We start from the raw sequence: 17,908 nt of genomic DNA, 5'->3' as shown, positions 1-17,908 counted from the left end.
TTAGCGGATTGCAGACCCCTAAGCCTAACAACACAACAAGAATTAGCCGTGGGACGTACCTACGATGCCCTAGATGCCTCGGCACAGCCAAAGAGTTAACTAAGCCTAAAGGAAGAAAGGGGAAAGCTAAACTGCCCTGGAGCAGAACCCTAAAGGAATAGATAGCCCCCAAACATATATTGCCGATGAGGCACAAACACAGGCAGAAAATAGAGTAAGCAAATGATGGGGCCCAAACTGTCTAAATAGCACAGAACAAAAAAGATACTATCTGCAATCACGCAAAAACCCTAATGAATCCAACACGTCTGATATGCAAAAATACTGAGGCCACACGACTTCTCCTCCACTAGATCTCCATTCTGGTGTGAACTGGAAGCAAAACCAAAGACACTGCTATAACAGGGGATTAGCAATACTGAACAGACTGACATAAGCTGTGGCATATGGAGCGGGGTCCAGCACCGGTCCCAGCAGGGAACAATGCTGAACCCACACAGCAAGCAGAAAGCAGAGAAAGGCAAAATTGGATCAAATGCAAAAAGATTCCAGCAAACAAATAACTTATCTGAATGATGCAGGAACAAGCAGGGGACAATCGGACTTCAAGATGCACAGGAAGAAAAATAAATCACCAGCAGCAACTGAGGGAAGCTTGCTCACTTAAATCTTCCCAGTCAGTAACACCTGACTTCCACTCATCGTCTTCAGGTGATGGACTTCTGTCAACCCGACCAGCTCCACTAGCCGCAGCCACCACCAGAGGGAGCTCAATCTCAGAAGTCAGGTTAAGAGTGTTCACAACACTTAACCACATAAAGAATCTATAGGGTATTGTCAAGGTGACTATGAGAGACACCAGACCCAACAATGCAGATGAGCTGAAGGCTGCTATCAAGGAAACCTGTGCTTCCATAACACCTCAGCAGTGCCACAGGCTGATGGCCTCTATGTCACGCCACATTAATGCAGTAATTTATACAAAAGGAGCCCTGACGAAGTATTGAGTACATTTACTGAACTTGCATTTCAGTAGGCCAACATTTCAGATTTTAAAATCGTTTTTCAAGCTGGTGTTATAAAGTGTTCTAATTTACTGAGATAATGACTTTTGGGTTTTCATTGGCTGTAAGCCATAGTCATCAACATTAACAGAAATAAACACTTGAAATAGATCACTCTGTAATGACTCTATAAAACATATGAATTTCCCTTTTTGTATTGAAGAACTAAAATAAGTTAACTTTTTGATGATATTCTAATTTTGTGAGAAGCAACTGTAAATGGCAGGGGATTGGTTTTCCACAATTAGTATTTAATAGTACTTTTAGCATACTAGAAAAAACAAAAAATTTATCCTCAAAAATATAACCATAAAGCAGAAACATTATCCATATGAAAAGCATTACACAAGGCCAATATTAAATAAATATATGTAGGGGGGCGTGACCTGGAGTGAGATGTGAGCAGACGTGTGCTCATCCAGCTCCTGCACAGTGTCTAGCCAGGACATACTTTGTGACACTTAGAAAAACTTTATTATCTCCCTACTGTGAAGATCAAAGTGTGGTGACCCTGCTACATCCTCTGGAACGCTCCTATATCATCCATGACAGGCAAAAAAGGCCTCAGAAAGAATGCCGGGAATCCGGACAGGATGGCCCAAGATGGCTCTCATGCTGCTGGTGAGGTGGAGGAGGGGCCGGCCCGAGATGAGAGCAGGAAGATGGATGCTGTGAGTAGATTATAGTGTTTTGCCAGAAGCACAGGAGGGCACCAGACTCAAAACGAAGGTGGAGGAGGAGACATGTGCACATCACAGAGGTATGAGAAGGGAGAGGAGGAAACTGAGCGAGGGGAGGAGGACAATGATGAAAGTGAAGATGAGATTAAGAGTGGCTCTCAGGGAGGTGACAACAGGACATGGTGAGGTGATTGCAGAGTTGCTGAGAGGAAAGAAGGGAGAACTGTTATTGCCGGAGTAGCCGACCTTAAAAGATGTTTTTCGTGGAATAATACACTGTGACTCCTCTATCAGCAATATGGCAACACAGCTAGGCAACATCCAAGCTAACGTGACTAAAATTCAGCACACTATGCATGTGGTGAAGGAGAGAGTGGGAGAAGTTGAAAAAAGAGTCAGCTCTGCGGAGGACTATATAGCAGGAGCTGAGAAGGAATATAAACAAATGGCAATGGCCCTTACTGCTGTCCAGGCCAAAGTGGATGACTTAGAAAACAGGTCCCGGCGCAATAACTTGAGATTGGTCATCATGCCGGAAAAAGTTGAGGGCAATACCCCTACGGAATTCTTTGAGAAATGGCTTTTGGAAAAGATGGGCACTGAAAAATTGTCACGGTTCTATGCCATTGAACGAGCTCACAGGGCTCCCACGTGTCCCTTCCCCCCTGGGCATCCACCACGGACTGTAATAGCTAAAGTGTTCAATTACCGGGACAGAGATACCATTTTGAGGCTTGCTAGAGATCACTCAGACCTTGCGATTAATGGTTCTGCAATTTCCTTTTTTCCGGACTATTCTATTGAAATGCAAAAGCAGAGAGCCGGGTTTATTTACAGTATATCAAGAAAAGTTTACGGGAAATTGGTGTGAAATATTCCATGTTATACCCTGCCAAGCTGAGGATTGTAACTGCAAATAAAGTTTTTCTCTGATGCCCAGGATGCTCTCAGATGGCTGGACTGTAATGAGAAACCACTACGGTTGGAAAAGGAGAAAGTCTCTGCAGACTGAAGGTTTCATGAACTGAGCGTCTGTTTACCTAATTGCCACTTACGGTGGCTTCCTGGGAGGTTCTTTGTGGCGAAATACTTTGTTCATTTTTGTTCACAAGTTTAAGACATAGTGGATCCTTGCATTGGAGGATCTGACGCCGGAATGGATATGGAGAGGTTAAGATTGGATAAGGATAATATACGCCTGTTTTTCTTTTTTCCAATACGGGAAAAGATATCTGGCTTTCTTTGTTACTTTTTTTTGTTCTAGGGAGAGTTGTTGGGGGAGGGGGGGTGGAGGGTAATGGGGATAGTTTATGTCATGCTTCTTCTTCAGGACATTTACATGTTGTTGCACATTTTATGTCATATACAAGTCTGAGTATCAATGTTGGGTGACGTGAAAATTCCGAGCTGGAATGTTAGAGGCCTTGCAGGTGATGTTAAAAAACAAGCAATTTTTCAGTTTTTGCATGCAGCAAAACCAGCAATAATATGGTTGCAGGAGACTCATATGGTCCCAGACAGGATTCACACCCTGAATGGGCATAGGATGCAAGAGAGCTATCATGCAACGTACTCTGCCTATTCGAGGGGAGTAAGTATCTTGATATGTAAGGGAACGAAGTTTGAAAAGCTCAACGTGATAATTGACCCGGAGGGGCAATACGTGTGTCTATTATGCAAACTTAGTGGTAAGCCTATACTGCTCATATCTGTGTATGTTCTACCACCGTATAACAATAAACTGTTTTTGAAAATACTAGAAATTATTGCGGGCTTCCCTGGAGTCCCGTAATTGGTGGTGGGGGATCTCAACAATGTACCTGACTCTCATTGGGATAGAGGTAGGGGAGAGGAAATAAAACCGGGGGGTAACTGTATTCCATTTGGTGCTTTGTTGAGAGAAACATCTAAGATTGATCTCTGGAGGGTCCGAAACCCTGGGGTGCGTAGATTCTCGTGCTTCTCAGCAACTTTTTCATCTTTGTCAAGGATCGATTTGGCATTGGGGGACAACCAGATGTTAAGACTTGTGACAGATGTGGGATATTTGGCTAGAATGGTGTCTGACCATTCTCCTGTGTATGTCATACTTAGTGAGCAGGGTCAGCTAATGAATAACAAACCCCCTTGGTGTCTAAACCCCTTCTGGCTGCAGTTAATTGATAAAGGAGGTGATCTAGAGAAAGAGCTCCAAGAGTTCTTCAAGGTTAATAGTGGTATGGCCCATGAGGGAGTTGGTTGGGAGGCCATGAAAGCTTTCTTTAGGGGGCTTTGTATTAAAGGAATATCTAGGGTTAAGATGAATACTAAGCAGGAGGATCAATGGGTATTCCGGGAACTGAGAGAGGTGGAGGAGGCACTGACCTTTAACCCATCCACTCAGGTGGAGGAGAGGCTTAAAAAGGCTCAGGTTGGAATAAATGTGCTCTCCTTACGGATGGCAGAATGAAAAAAGATGTTCTGAACTATGCAATACTTTGAAGAAGGAGAGAGAGTCGGTCATCTCCTGGCCCTAGTGGCTGCTGCACAGAGAGACAATGCTTATATAATTGCCTTGAGGGGAGATGATGGGCAGGAGGTTAGAGATACTGCGGGCATACTAGAGGTGATGGAGGGTTTTTATATTAATTTATATAGATCACAGGCACATCCGACAGATACAGAGATTAATGATTTCTTGGTCAGAGCTGAACTTCTCAGATTGTCTGCAGAGAATCAGCAATTATTGGATAGACCGTTCAGCTTGGAGGAGTTGGAGGTAGCGTTGGCCTCTATGGCTAATGAAAAGGCTCCAGGGATGGATAGCTTGCCTGGTGAAGTATACAAAAAATATGGGAAATTTTTGCTACCTGTTTAGCTGGAAGTATATAAGGCAGGGTTGGATAGAGGTGAACTTCCATGGTCCATGCGGGAGGCAATTATTGTTGTGCTCCCTAAGAAAGGCAAGGACCCTACTGACCCGGCCTCGTATCGCCCAATCTCACTACTAACGACGGATGCAAAACTTCTGGCTAAAATGATGGCTAACCATCTTAGTAAAGTTATAACATCTATAGTGCATGGCGATCAGTTAGGCTTTATGCCTAACAAGTCCACAGCGATGAATTTGAGGAGACATTTTCTAATATGCAAGTGAAGGTGGATAGTGATGGCCATAGAGCGATCTTGTCGTTGGACGCGACCAAAGCATTACATAGCGTAGAATGGAAATACTTGTGGGCTAAGTTGCAGCACATGGGCTTTGGGGAAGTTGCTATGTACTGCTCCTAGGGCCAAGGTATGCGTAAATGGGCAAATGTCTGAGGGGTTTTCCTTGTTTAGAGGCACACGACAGGGATGCCCTTTATCCCCTTTATTGTTTGCTATAGCAATAGAGCCACTGGCAGCAGTGATTAGAAGGGACCAAAATATTGTAGGATTTAAATATGGGATACATGAGGAAAAAGTGGCACTCTATGCTGACGACATGTTGCTATTTTTGGGAGATGCGGAAGGTTCCTTGGGGAGGGTGATGAGGGTTCTAGACGAATATGCCGGTATATCTGGGATCTGCATTAATTGGGATAAGTCTGTTTTGTTGCCGCTGGGTGGTGGTACTCTTGTAGGAGATCAGCCAACTCCGGTTCAAGTGGTTACAGAATTCACTTACTTGGGCATTAGGGTGTCAAATAATATTGAAGATTATGAAAGACTTAATTTGAACCCGCTGCTAGGTAAATTTAAACAGAAAATTACGGCATGGAGGAAATTAAAATTAACAATGGCTGGGAGTGCTAACTTAATAAAGATACTTATGCCTCAGCTTTTGTATGTGCTACAGAATGCATCGGTTTGGCTGCCTCAAAATAGATTTTATAAAATTAACGCCATTTTCCGTGATTTGATATGGAAAGCAGGTTGAGCTCGTATTAAGTTGGAACTGCTGCAACGTCCAAAAGATGATGGAGGTTTGGCGGTTCCCAACCCATGGCTGTATTATATTGGGTCCCAATGCCAGCATTTGATAGGATTGGGGGATCATGATCTTAAAAGCTCAGTGGGGAAGGTTATTTCTCATGTGGTAGGGAGGGGACCACTGCTGGCTGCTCTGGAGGCGGGTAAATTTCGTCTGAATCCTAAAAGGTTTCCAACTATGGCGTTGCTTGAAAAACTGTGGAAAAAAATAATGCTATGGAGGGGTACAGGGGAATACACAGAGATACACAGCCATTTGGTTTGACCCCCGGCTGACTGAACTGCTAAGTCTACGGAATTTTGGACAGTGGAGAAGAATAGGTATATGGTATGTGTCGTAGTTGCTAGATGGTGAGACATTTAAAACATTTGAAACACTTAGGGAAGAGTTCCCTTTGGAGCATACTATGTTTTAACAGTATCTGCAGCTGCAACATGCATTCCCTAAACAGTGGAGCAGGTCACCGATAGTGATACAAAATTACAGTATATTGAATATGTTGGCCTCCAGAGGGGTACTAGGGGTCTTATATCGATAGGTTACAGGGGATTGCTGGGTACGTTTTTGGATAGACACCCACTGATGGCTAGATCCAAATGGACAAGGGATTTGGGTGACATATCGGATGAGCAATGGGAGTCAGTTTTACAATATTATGTCCCTAGAATATGTATAAGTGAATCTGGGAGGGTGTCACAGTTATACACTATACATAGGGTATACAGGACACCTGTGTGGATGAAAAAGACTGGATTAAGGGCAGACTCTGGATGTCCGAGATGTACGATGGATGAAGCTGATATTCTTCATATGCTGTGGTCTTGTCCAAGATTGCAGGCTTTCTGGATTGGGGTCCTGGATTTGGTGGAAAGAGTAAGGAAGCAAATATTACTCGAGATCCATTGATGTGTATTTTAGGACATGTAGAGGAGGTGGCGTCGGATGAATGGGGTAGGCTAGCAATAGCCAGATTGCTTTATGTTGCAAGGATGACTATCACATTGCACTGGTTACATGAAAATCCTCCTACTAGAAAGGAATTTGTAAATAGAGTTAATATTGTAATCCTTATGGAGCGAAGCGTATACATGAAAAGAGGCAAGATGAACCACTACGAGAATATCTGGGGGGGCTGGTTGCACTTTCCCGGATTGGCTTCCGCAGAACTCGTCAAAAATAGGTTATTAGGGTTATAAAAAAAAGTGTCCAACATTGTAATGCATGGATAAGGATTGTAGAGGCGTGACGGGGGGGGAGGTTTTCTTGTTATGGGAAGGGGGAGGGATGGGTTTGGTGTATTTGCATTTATTAAAAACTGGGAAAAGTATTATGATTTGTACTCTAATGTATACTTACTGTATGTATGTAGTACTATCCTGTATGCTTTCTTGAATAAAAAGTATTTGATTTAAAAAAATAAATAAATATATGTATTAGATTTTTATGTATTGAATACATAAAATCAGCAAAAAAAATGTATAAAAGAGAAAGTAAGAAAACCACTGGTAAAGACATTAGATGTGTATACCCAGATATAATTTAGAGTGGATATATGATTTCCATACCAAGCAATATTATAAATATCATTAATACAAAATCATAATCAAATCATAGTGTAAACATTAAATATTGGTTGTCATAATAAACACATATGAGCTCATATAATGTACACAAAGCAACTGTAGGATGAAGGGCCTCTAGGATGAAGGGCCTATTAACTAACGGCCGGTGTAAAATTGGGGCAGTAGCAAAGGACCGTTTCAAGGCAAGGAAGGCCTCTTCAGCCTCCGGAGTCCAGGCATTTGGTTTGGTCCCTTTCCGGGTCAAAGTGGAGATGGGCTTAGTCACCCAAGAGAAGTAGGGAACGAACTGCCTGTAATAGTTTGCAAAACCCAGGAACCGTTGGATGGCCTTTACTCTGACCCGACTTGGCCAGTTGAGCACAGCAGACAACTTTTCGGGGTCCATCTTCATTCCGAAGTCAGTGATGATATACCCTAGGAAGGGCAATGAGGTTTGCTCGAACAGACATTTCTCTAGTTTAGCATAGAGTCGGTTTTCCCGTAAACGTTGCAGAGCCAGCCAAACACTCCTCCTGTGGGTGGATAAATCAGACGAAAAGATGAGAATGTCATCAAGATACCCGACGACACATGAATAGAGGAGGTCTCGGAAGATCTCGTTCACGAACTATTGGAAAACCGCCGGAGCATTGCAGAGGCCAAAAGGCATAACCAAATACTCGTAATGACCATCCCGAGTATTGAAAGCCGTCTTCCACTCATCCCTGGCACAGATTCGGATAAAGTTATAGGCTCCCCACAGATCCAATTTGGTAAAGATCCGGGCCCCTCTCAGGCGGTCAAAGAGTTCAGGGATCAGTGGAAGGGGTACCTATTTTTGACGGTGACACTGTTCAGACCTCGGTAGTCAATACATGGCCGAAGGGATCCGTCTTTTTTCCGTTCAAAAAAGAACCCTGCTCCAGCAGGGGACGAAGACTTTCGAATAAAACCCCGAGCCAAGTTTTCCTGGATGTATTCGGACATGGCCACGGTCTCTGCCGGAGACAGAGGGTAAGTTCTTCCCCTGGGAGGAACTGCTCCAGGAATCAGCTCAATTGGGCAGTCGTATGAACGATGCGGCGGCAGGGTCTCAGCCTCTTTTTTACTGAAGACATCGGCGTACAAGTGGTAGGCCGTAGGAAGTCCAGGAAGATCGGTAGGAGCTGGCTGCGGACCAGGGCGAGATACCGGCAACAGACAATGTTCGTGGCAGAAGTGTTCCCAGCGGAGGATCTCCCCAGAACGGCAGTCCAAAACAATCTCGTGTAGGCGAAGCCAAGGTAAGCCGAGAAGCACAGCGTGGGATAAACTGGGCAAAACATAAAAGGCGATCCTTTCTTGGTGAAGAGCTCCAACATGTATCTCCACCTCGACAGTGACCATGTTGATGGGTTCTGGTAGCGGTTTACCATCCACGGAGGCAATGGTGCATGGATTCTCTAGCGTAACCCCCGGAATCCGAAACTGGTCTACTTCTTTCAGCCGGATGAAGTTACCAGCCGCACCCGACTCCACATACACCTCCACAGACCTGCGCTCCCGACCTGAAACAATTAAAGCCAAAATGGTAAGGGGCAGAGAGGAATCGGTGTTACCTAGGAAGGCCTCTCTTACCTGGCCTAGGGGGAGGCGTTTCCCGGCCGCACTGGGCATGTATGCACAAAATGATTGGCCCCGCCGCAATAAAGGCATAGCCCCTGCGTCCTTCTCTCCCTGCGTTCTTGCTCTGATAACCTTACTCGGTCCACTTGCATGGGCTCGGGAATGGAATTACTAGAAGACGCCGGAGAGCGGGGAATGGGCGCTTTGTATAGCCTAAAAGATCTCTTCTCCCTAACTGACTCCCGGGAGCGTTCCTGAAACCATAAATCTATACGGGTGTCTAGGGATATAAGATCTTCCAGGGTGGTAGGAGTGTCTCGGCCGGAAAGCTCATCTTTTATTTTACCGGAGAGTCCCCTCCAAAAGGCTCCGACCAAGGCCTCATTATTCCATCCCAATTCAGAGGACAGTGTCCGGAAGTGGATAGCATACTGTCCTATGGTGAGGGAACCCTGGCGAAGATTGAAAAGAGCCTCAGTGGTGGAGGCCACACGTTCAGGCTCATCAAATACCCTGCGGAAAGTATCTAGGAAGCTTTGTATACTTGATACCACCAGGTCATCTCTCTCCCACAGAGGATTTACTCAAGCCAAGGCTTCCCCTCAAGATGGGATACAATAAAAGCTACTTTGGCTCGATCAGAGGGATATTGCTGAGGCAGGAGCTCAAAGTGCAACCGGCACTGGTTTAGAAACCCCCGACACAACTTGGGGTCACCACTAAACCTGGGAGGTATCCCCAAGCGCGGTGGCGGATGCGATACGGGGTCCCGAGATAGGGCTGAAGCGGCAGCAGAGGACTGCAGGGACAGGAGTCGGTCATCCATGGACGCCATGTAGCTCAGAATGTGGGACTGGGCGTCACGCTGCTGCGCGAGCTCCTGCTGGAGTCCTGCTAGCAACGGGGCGTTCCCTGGATCAGCAGTTTGTAAGGCGGAGAGGCGGGTGTCCATGGATTTCATAAAGGACATTATTCTGGTCTGGTTCTCACGCAAAAAGAGTAATTCTCTCTGCGTGGCCGCCGAGGCGCTAGCAGGGTCCATGGCCTGATTATACTGTGACAACTGGGAAGGTAACGTCCGAGAGTGGACCCTCTGGATCGCGGCACTGGAGCTCCCGGGGGCGAGCACGCCAGGTGGTGCCAACCCCTATACAGGGACCGTTAGGGGCAGACCCTCAGAAGACAGATACCGCGACTGCTAGAACAAGAGGGGCGGCTCAAGGGACAAGAGAGGAGCTGGCGGAGTTTTGGACTGAATGCAGGGTACCGGACAGAGAATGGAGTCCCGGACCGAGGCACGGAGTACAGGGCAGAGGTACAGAATACAGGATGGAGGTACTGGGTACAGGACTGAGGTACAGAATACAGGACTGAGGCACGGAGTTCAGGACTGAGGTATGGAGTACAGGACTGAGGTACGAAGTACTGAGGCACAGAGTACAGGACAGAGGTACAGAATACAGGACGGAGGTACTGGGTACAGGACTGAGGTACAGAATACAGGACTGAGGTACGGAGTACAGGACTGAGGTATGGAGTACTGAGGCACGGAGTACAGGACAGAGGTGCAGAGTACAGGACTGAGGTAGAGATGCAGGGAGAGCCCCTACAGCTTGGCCAGAATACCGCAGGAAAAGCACACGATAATCAGGCATCTCCTCCATCTTGGAGACGCCTGATATAGCATGTGCAGTGGTCTGATTGGTGGCTAGCGCTCTGGGCGGGCGCTGCAGGGTTAAAGAACCCGCAGAGCGCGCGCGCCCTAGAGCGAGTGCACGTGGACCACAGGCACCGGGGGGACGAGAGTGAGGAGGAGGCAGCCATAGTACGGCGAGGCAAGGACGGGTGAGTGTCGGCAGCGGCGGACCCTGCCGCTGCTGGAACGGCGGCGGCTACTGCCGCAGCCGTGAGAGTTGCACTTTAGAAGGACACTAAACTTAAAGCACTGAACATCTTGTCTCCATGTGCATTGATTTGCAGTTTAGGTGACTCTGTTCTTAGGTTGAAATTACATATATCTCCACTAATGATCTTCAGAGGAGCACATAGGTCACTTCTGCTACTGCACAATCGTGCAGACGCGGGGCATTGGTCGGAGCTGACCACAGCATTCCGTGCAACTGTTGCTCCTCATGCTGATCAGGTCCATTTCCTCTATATGACTCAGGCATTCAATGTGGGCAGATCACCTCTGATGAGGCTGTTGTACAGCAATTACATATTTTGGATTCTGTTGAAAAAGCATTACTAATGGTAAATACAATGTTATCTATGCTTTGTCCTTGCTATAGATTGTATGATTCTATGCTTGTTGTTTTTCTCCACCTTATATGAATTTTTATTATTGCTTATTTATACCAAATACTTTTTATGGTGTTTAATTATGTGGAGGTTATGTAAGGGGGTAAGATATAATGTCTTTCCTCTGATTGTCTTCCCGTTTTTGATGTTTACAGATGTGTTTTATGATTATTGCCTATGGTACTGCTACATGTATAACTTTTTACCTCTCATTGTTTATGGTATTGACACTTGAATGTGTTACTATTATACAGAAGACTGTTATATATTGCTTTGTATTCCTGTATTATAGTATTGCATATACATTATGTGTTCTTTATATATGTACAGTCAAGGAAAGTTAATGTATCCTTCTTGGGACATTAGAGGACAGCACTCTTAGTACATAGTTCCCCCATAGACCGGGTAGTTGTAATTGTGTTGCGGGCCAGTAGATGGGGGGCATACTAATGGGACCTGATAGGAAGTTCATAGAGGGTTAATTTTACGAGGGGCTGCTGAGAGTTAAGGTTATTGATGAAGTGTGGTTTAGTCAGATGGGGCCAGGGTGCCCAAGCGTCCACATGGGCTATAAGCCCAGACATCTCGGCAGCCATGTAACATTAAGTCGTTATAGCCCACGTTAAGCACGGACACTGCATGTCAGAACAGGAAAAGGGAGATGTGCCATCTTACCACCTGGGCCAATGCTTTTAGGGCAGAAGTTGGCTGGACTAAGAAAATGAAAGGAGCTGGAGCTTCGACGAGATGGGTACAGACGGGCCGGATGCTTCACCAGGGGACACCAAAGGTTGTGACTGATGAATTCATGTCTGGGGTGAAACAGGCTGAAGGAAATGTCATTATAATGAGGTCAGGCTAGAAGGAACTGGGAAGCAGTCTAGTACCGTCCTGTCTGGGTGTGTACTGCACAGAAGTGACAACAAGCAAGGGAAAGATGAGGAAGGAAGCAAATGTTATGATATATCAACTGTAGATGTAACATGCAAAATCCTAAGTAAAAAAAAGTGTTAAAATTGTCTCGGACTGTGTCTCCATTGATGGGGGTCGCCTAGAAGAGGGACCGTTATGGCCCGGAAAGTGCCCGGGTGAAGTTGAATCTGGAGATGCAGGTATGCAGAGGAGAAGAGTATTGTTTCATGTAGGGGATAGACTGGACGCAGCTGCCACCAGAATCCAGTTTGCAACTACAGTCCTGTCCCTCCCTTACAGTAACACTTCTTATATCGGACTGTTTTATCACAATAGTTTTTGATGTTTGAAGAGGCTTCATTTGGACTGCTGTATTCAAGTCCTTCAATTTCCCTATGTATATACATTTTTAAATGTTTTTATTTTTCTGTGTATGCTGATTTCTGTTATTAATGCTTTTTAATAAAAATGATCAATTCTTTTAATGTGTGTGCACATATTTTACTATCTCCAAGCCCTCCAATTTCCCTTTGTATATACTGTACACACTTTGAGACAATTAAAACTTCCTATTAGTGAAAAATAAAGGAGAGTACCACACCTAAAGATCTAACAGGACTATTAAATTTGCTTTAAACAACATAAAAGGATGTCATTAAGTTTTTTCCAACAGAAAATATATTGCATTAAAAAAGAAGAATATGAATATCAGTTTGTTTAATGAAAACCAAAATGTTATATGAAGATACCCAATTACCATGAGACTTAGAGATATACATAATTTGAAGAATAAACACAATTAAAATGCTATTGTTGATTTTGAAAATGTGTGCGTTGTACTTTTTGCAAAATAAAGTAAAACTACTCTTTGCAATATTACTGCCAGTACTCGTGCTAAAAATTAGAAAAGGTTGACACACAAAAAATACAAACATTATCATTTTTAAAAGAGACTTGGTATTGCTTAGAATTAAATGTATACCTAAAGAGATTGTCCATTCAGGATATTTTTTTTTATCAAAGTGAGTTCAAATAAGGAAATATGCCCCAGAAACCCTGCAATCATCTGTACTTCATGCTGCTACAATTATATCCTGACACAGGCATATTAATTCTGCAACCAATTGCTAGCTGCAGCAGTGAGCTCTTACGGTCAGAGACATCATCCCTGCAGGTTCAGGCTGGTGAGAGACCGATGAGGAGCATCTAGAGGATTTGGAAGGTAATTATTTTATTTGAACCTATTTTGAGCTGTTTTCTAAAATAAATTATTGGCTGAATAACCTCTTTGACTTCTATAAAGCTGTGGATATATCAATTTGTCTACATTTCCTGTATTAAATCTTAAATTTATTTGTTCATTTATTCAGCAATTTGGGTGATAACCCAACACTAACAGCAGGGGTGGACACAGACAGCCTTTGTGCAAGAGCAGTTTGTGAGCCCTTTGCAGACCAAAAGCTAATCATAATGCACAACTCCATTTGGTGGGCCGCTGGTGTACCCAACCCTGACTAAAGGCCCCATCACACACAGCGATCTCGCTAGCGAGATCGCTGATTTTGTGATGCCACAGCGATCTTGCCAGTGAGATCGCTGTGTGTGACGGGGATCAGTGACCGCCCCCCCCCCCCGCTGGGTATCGCTGAACGTGCGCAATCGGTCTGGGCCATTTTTTGATCGCTTGTCTCCTGCTGGCCAGCACGCATTGCTGCGTGTGGCAGCGAGAGACCAGCGATCAGCGAGGCTCCCAGCGCTCTAAGCAGGCGCTGGGAGCTGGTCTCTAAGGTAATATCGAGTTACTAAGCGGCGAGCGTCACTTATTTACCTGATGTGTACCTTAGAAACCTGCGTGCTGGCTGCTCCCGGCGCGAGCACGCAGGTTTCTAAGGTACACATCGGGTAACTAAGTGACGTGCGCCGCTTAGTAACCCGATATTTACCTTAGAGACCAGCGTCCTCGCTGGTGCTGATCGCTGGTGAAGCTGCCTGTTTGGCAGCTCACCAGCGATCATGTAGCGATGCACTAGCGATCCTGACAAGGTCGTATCGCTGTCGGGATCGCTGGTGCATCTTTATGTGTGACGGGGCCTTTAGATGTTATTTAAATGCCAATATTTGGTCAGTAATTTTAATTAGCATTTGTAAGCCAGAACCTTGGAGATATTCCTGCTTTTGGCTTGCAAATACATTTGTCAAAAACACAAAAAATACTGATGTGCTTACTTCTAAATTGTCTCATATAATAGCTAGGGCTATTAGATATCCTCTCTGTCAACCAGGTATACAAATTGTCAAACTGGGTGTAAATTTCCAATGCTGTCTCTTTTCCCTTTTTTTTTCTCTGTGATCTTCTTTTATATATTTTTTATTTGGTAGTAATAATAATAACATTTATAATATAACATTTTTTTATTTAAAACATAAATACTAAATCTAATATTAAATATAAAAGATGTAATAAAGCCATAAAAGAAGTAATTGAAGTGTTTAAGTTGGTGCAATAAAGTTTATATTCTTAATTAATGTTATCAAAGGATCTTTTGCTGTTGTAATATCTCTATGTAAAATGTCTGCAACTGCGAGAAGCAAGGATTAAATATTCTAATTGATGAATCTTCAAAATGAAAACTAAAAAGGCAATGAGGCTAAAATTTGTAATCTCTGGAGTCTTTCCTTGTATTTTATTCTGCTGACTGTCTCCCTGTAAACATTTCAAGCCCAAAAAATATTCAAAATATTAATTTGAAAAAGAAACTGAAAAGTGATTTTTGTAAAAGCCGCAGACTGACTGACTTCAAAGATTTTTTTTAAAAGGGGGAATGCTTTGTGATGGAAATTACTTCCCATTGGGGGTTTTCAATGGCATTTGTTATTTTCGTATAGTTTTCTCTAAATTGTTATGTCTGTCAAATGAACAACTTTATTGCAGTGAATTTGTACTGAGCAGAGTGAAATGATTAAAACTACATGATGTATTTCAGAAATATTAAGAGTTTGCCCACATTAAAAAATGTACAAATAATGAGCAAATATGTATGCTTTTCTTTCTTGTATTTAATATTATCATTTATGATATTATAGCTTAGAATTAATCATAAATCTCCATAAGGATGGCTCTAAAAAGATACAGCAGAATATGCCAGAAAATAACCCCCTACTATAGATGCTTCATTATTATTATTACTATGCCTCATTATTACTATCAATCTGACAATCAATCTGCTTCATCCTCAGGTCTGTCCAATGGCTGCGATTCCATCACCATCACCCATCTTTCCTGATCCCACTGTTATGGAAATATATATGTATATGTATTTCATCTAGATCTCACTTGCCTGCTATAGGCTATATGCTATATACTCATATATACTCCATATACTCATATACACTCTACATATATTCCTATATGCACACTTAGAGATATAATCACAGCTGTCCTGAACTTTGTAGCTAGTTACTGGAGATGACCTTACCCCATGAACCAGTCGGGGGAGCTGATGTTACCTCATGATAGCATTGTCTTGTGACATTTGTCCCAGACATACAGAAGAGGAAGTTAGGCCAGATGGTCCAAGCTGATATTGGAGTCTTGCTGACATTGTAAGACAAGGGGCAGTAAATCATCTGATTCTTAAGTCACCTGAGGTCGGACACCCATATATGTTCATGTATTTAAACAGACCAATTAGATAAGAAGTTCAGCCTTTATGTTAATGAGTAACCACTCCTTTGTACGAACAAATAAAACCAAGTATATTCAATAAACTTCCAGAGTTCTGCTGGAATGGATTGCTGCTAACCAGGTGTGGCGTCTTTCCTTCCTTGAGCGCTCAATAAGACTTTGTCTAATTAGGACAGGCCACAGCATGCACAAGGGTATATCTACCTAATCAAAAATCCATCTATGACACCACTCACCCTGTATCTGTCTGCTATTCCTTTTATGTCCACTGGCTGCGATCCCATCACCATCACCCATCTTTCCTGATCCCAATCATCCTGTATCTGTCTGCTAATACTGGTATGTCCACTGGCTGCAATACCATCACCCATCTTTCCTGACCCCACTCACCCTGTATCTGTCTGCTATTACAGTTTCTTTTTCTCCCCTGCATGTTTTCTTATCATAATTCATTGATGCTAGCACACAGTTGGCTTTATCTGTTCATTTGGATCTGACTATTTCCAGTTTGCATCTTTGCTTCTGACTTCTAATTAGTCCCCTCCTGTGTCTGTGATCAGTATTCTGGCTGCCCCTCCCTCCTGATCACACCTGGCCTATTTCATGTGCACTTAGCTTGTTATAAATGCGGTGTTGCAGGTCTGTCTCCATAAGAATGGCTGTAAAAGGATACAGCAGATATATGCCAGAAATGAGCCAGAAGTGAACAGACGGTACGACTAACCACTGTTTATTAAATGTACTAAATTTCTTTCTCTTTCCTCCACACTTACTCTCATCATGCTGACATGTGCTCTAACAGTTTTGGCTCCATTACTCCTCACTCTACTTCACTATCCGCAAACCCCAGCATCCTCTTACCAAGTAATAATCTCTCCTTCCCTCTTGCCCTTCCACCTTATTTCCTCCGCTGACCTGCTCCTCAACCTCAGATCTCTCCTAATAAAGCACAAAAACACAAAACAAACCGCCCAATCTCCTTCTCCCATCTGCTTTTCCTCACTGCAGGCAACATATCTCCCAATCCTGGACTCCCACATTTCATACCTCCAATTATTACACCTTCCTATTGTTCCCAACCCAATATAAACAACCAAAATCTTGCCCACATCAAATCCGTGCCCTTGATGCTCACCACCCTGCTTCCTTTCTCTGGATCAGTCTGGAATGCCCGCTCCTTCTCCAATAAACTCCACGTGATTCACAACCTCTTTACCTCTCGTAATCTTTCCTTCCTGGGCCTCACCGAAACATTGCTGACACCCTCCTACACAGCCTCACCTGCTGCGCTATGTTACGGGGGCTTCCACTTCACCCACACTCCTCACCCTGGCAACAGACATGGTAGAGGAGTGGGCCTTCTCCTTTCTTCCAACTGTACTTTTAACTCAATCCCATCTCTACCCTCCTTTATCCTCCCCTCTTTTGAAGTCCACTCTGTCTGCATCTACTCCCCCTCCAACCTCCAAATGGCTATCATATACTGACATCTGGGCCCGGCCACTACCTTTATTGACCAATTCTCCACCTGGCTTCTTCACTTTCTCTCTGCTGACATTCCCACCATCATCATGGGTGACTTCAACATCCCCATTGACACCCACCTGTTGGCAGTCTCCAAACTCCTGTCCCTTATTTCATCTTTTGGACTTACTCAGTAGTCCTCTCAGCCACCCACACAGATGGACACACATTAGACCTGGTCTTCACTGTCTCTGCTCCCTATTTAACTTCACAACCTCCCCTCCATCTCTATCTGACTACCATCTACTCACTTTCTCATCCCTGTCCTCCTCATCTATGACCCATGTCCATCAACATGCACACCCCGGCAGAAACCTCGCACATCTAGACACTCAAACACTCTCTGACTCTATTCTGCCACTGTCCTCCATATCTTCACTCCACAACACAGACACTGCCACTAGTTTCTACAATGCCACTCTTGCATCAGCCATCAACTCGGTCGCCTCTGTCATGCATAGCAGAGTGCGACAAATCAATAGACAACCCTGGCACAATAACATCATTAAAAAGCTTCGGCAAGTATACAGAATTGCAAAACAGCGTTGGAAGAAAACGCATTTGCAAGATTATTTCACTGCACTGAAACAAACACTTGCATTCAAATCAGCTCTCACCTC

This window comes from Dendrobates tinctorius, unplaced genomic scaffold (assembly GCF_039654945.1).
Source record: "Dendrobates tinctorius isolate UK_male_01 unplaced genomic scaffold, ASM3965494v1 ptg000108l, whole genome shotgun sequence".
Lineage (NCBI taxonomy): Eukaryota > Metazoa > Chordata > Amphibia > Anura > Dendrobatidae > Dendrobates > Dendrobates tinctorius.
The sequence above is the reverse complement of the archived record's forward strand: the minus strand, read 5'-3'. Positions refer to the sequence as shown.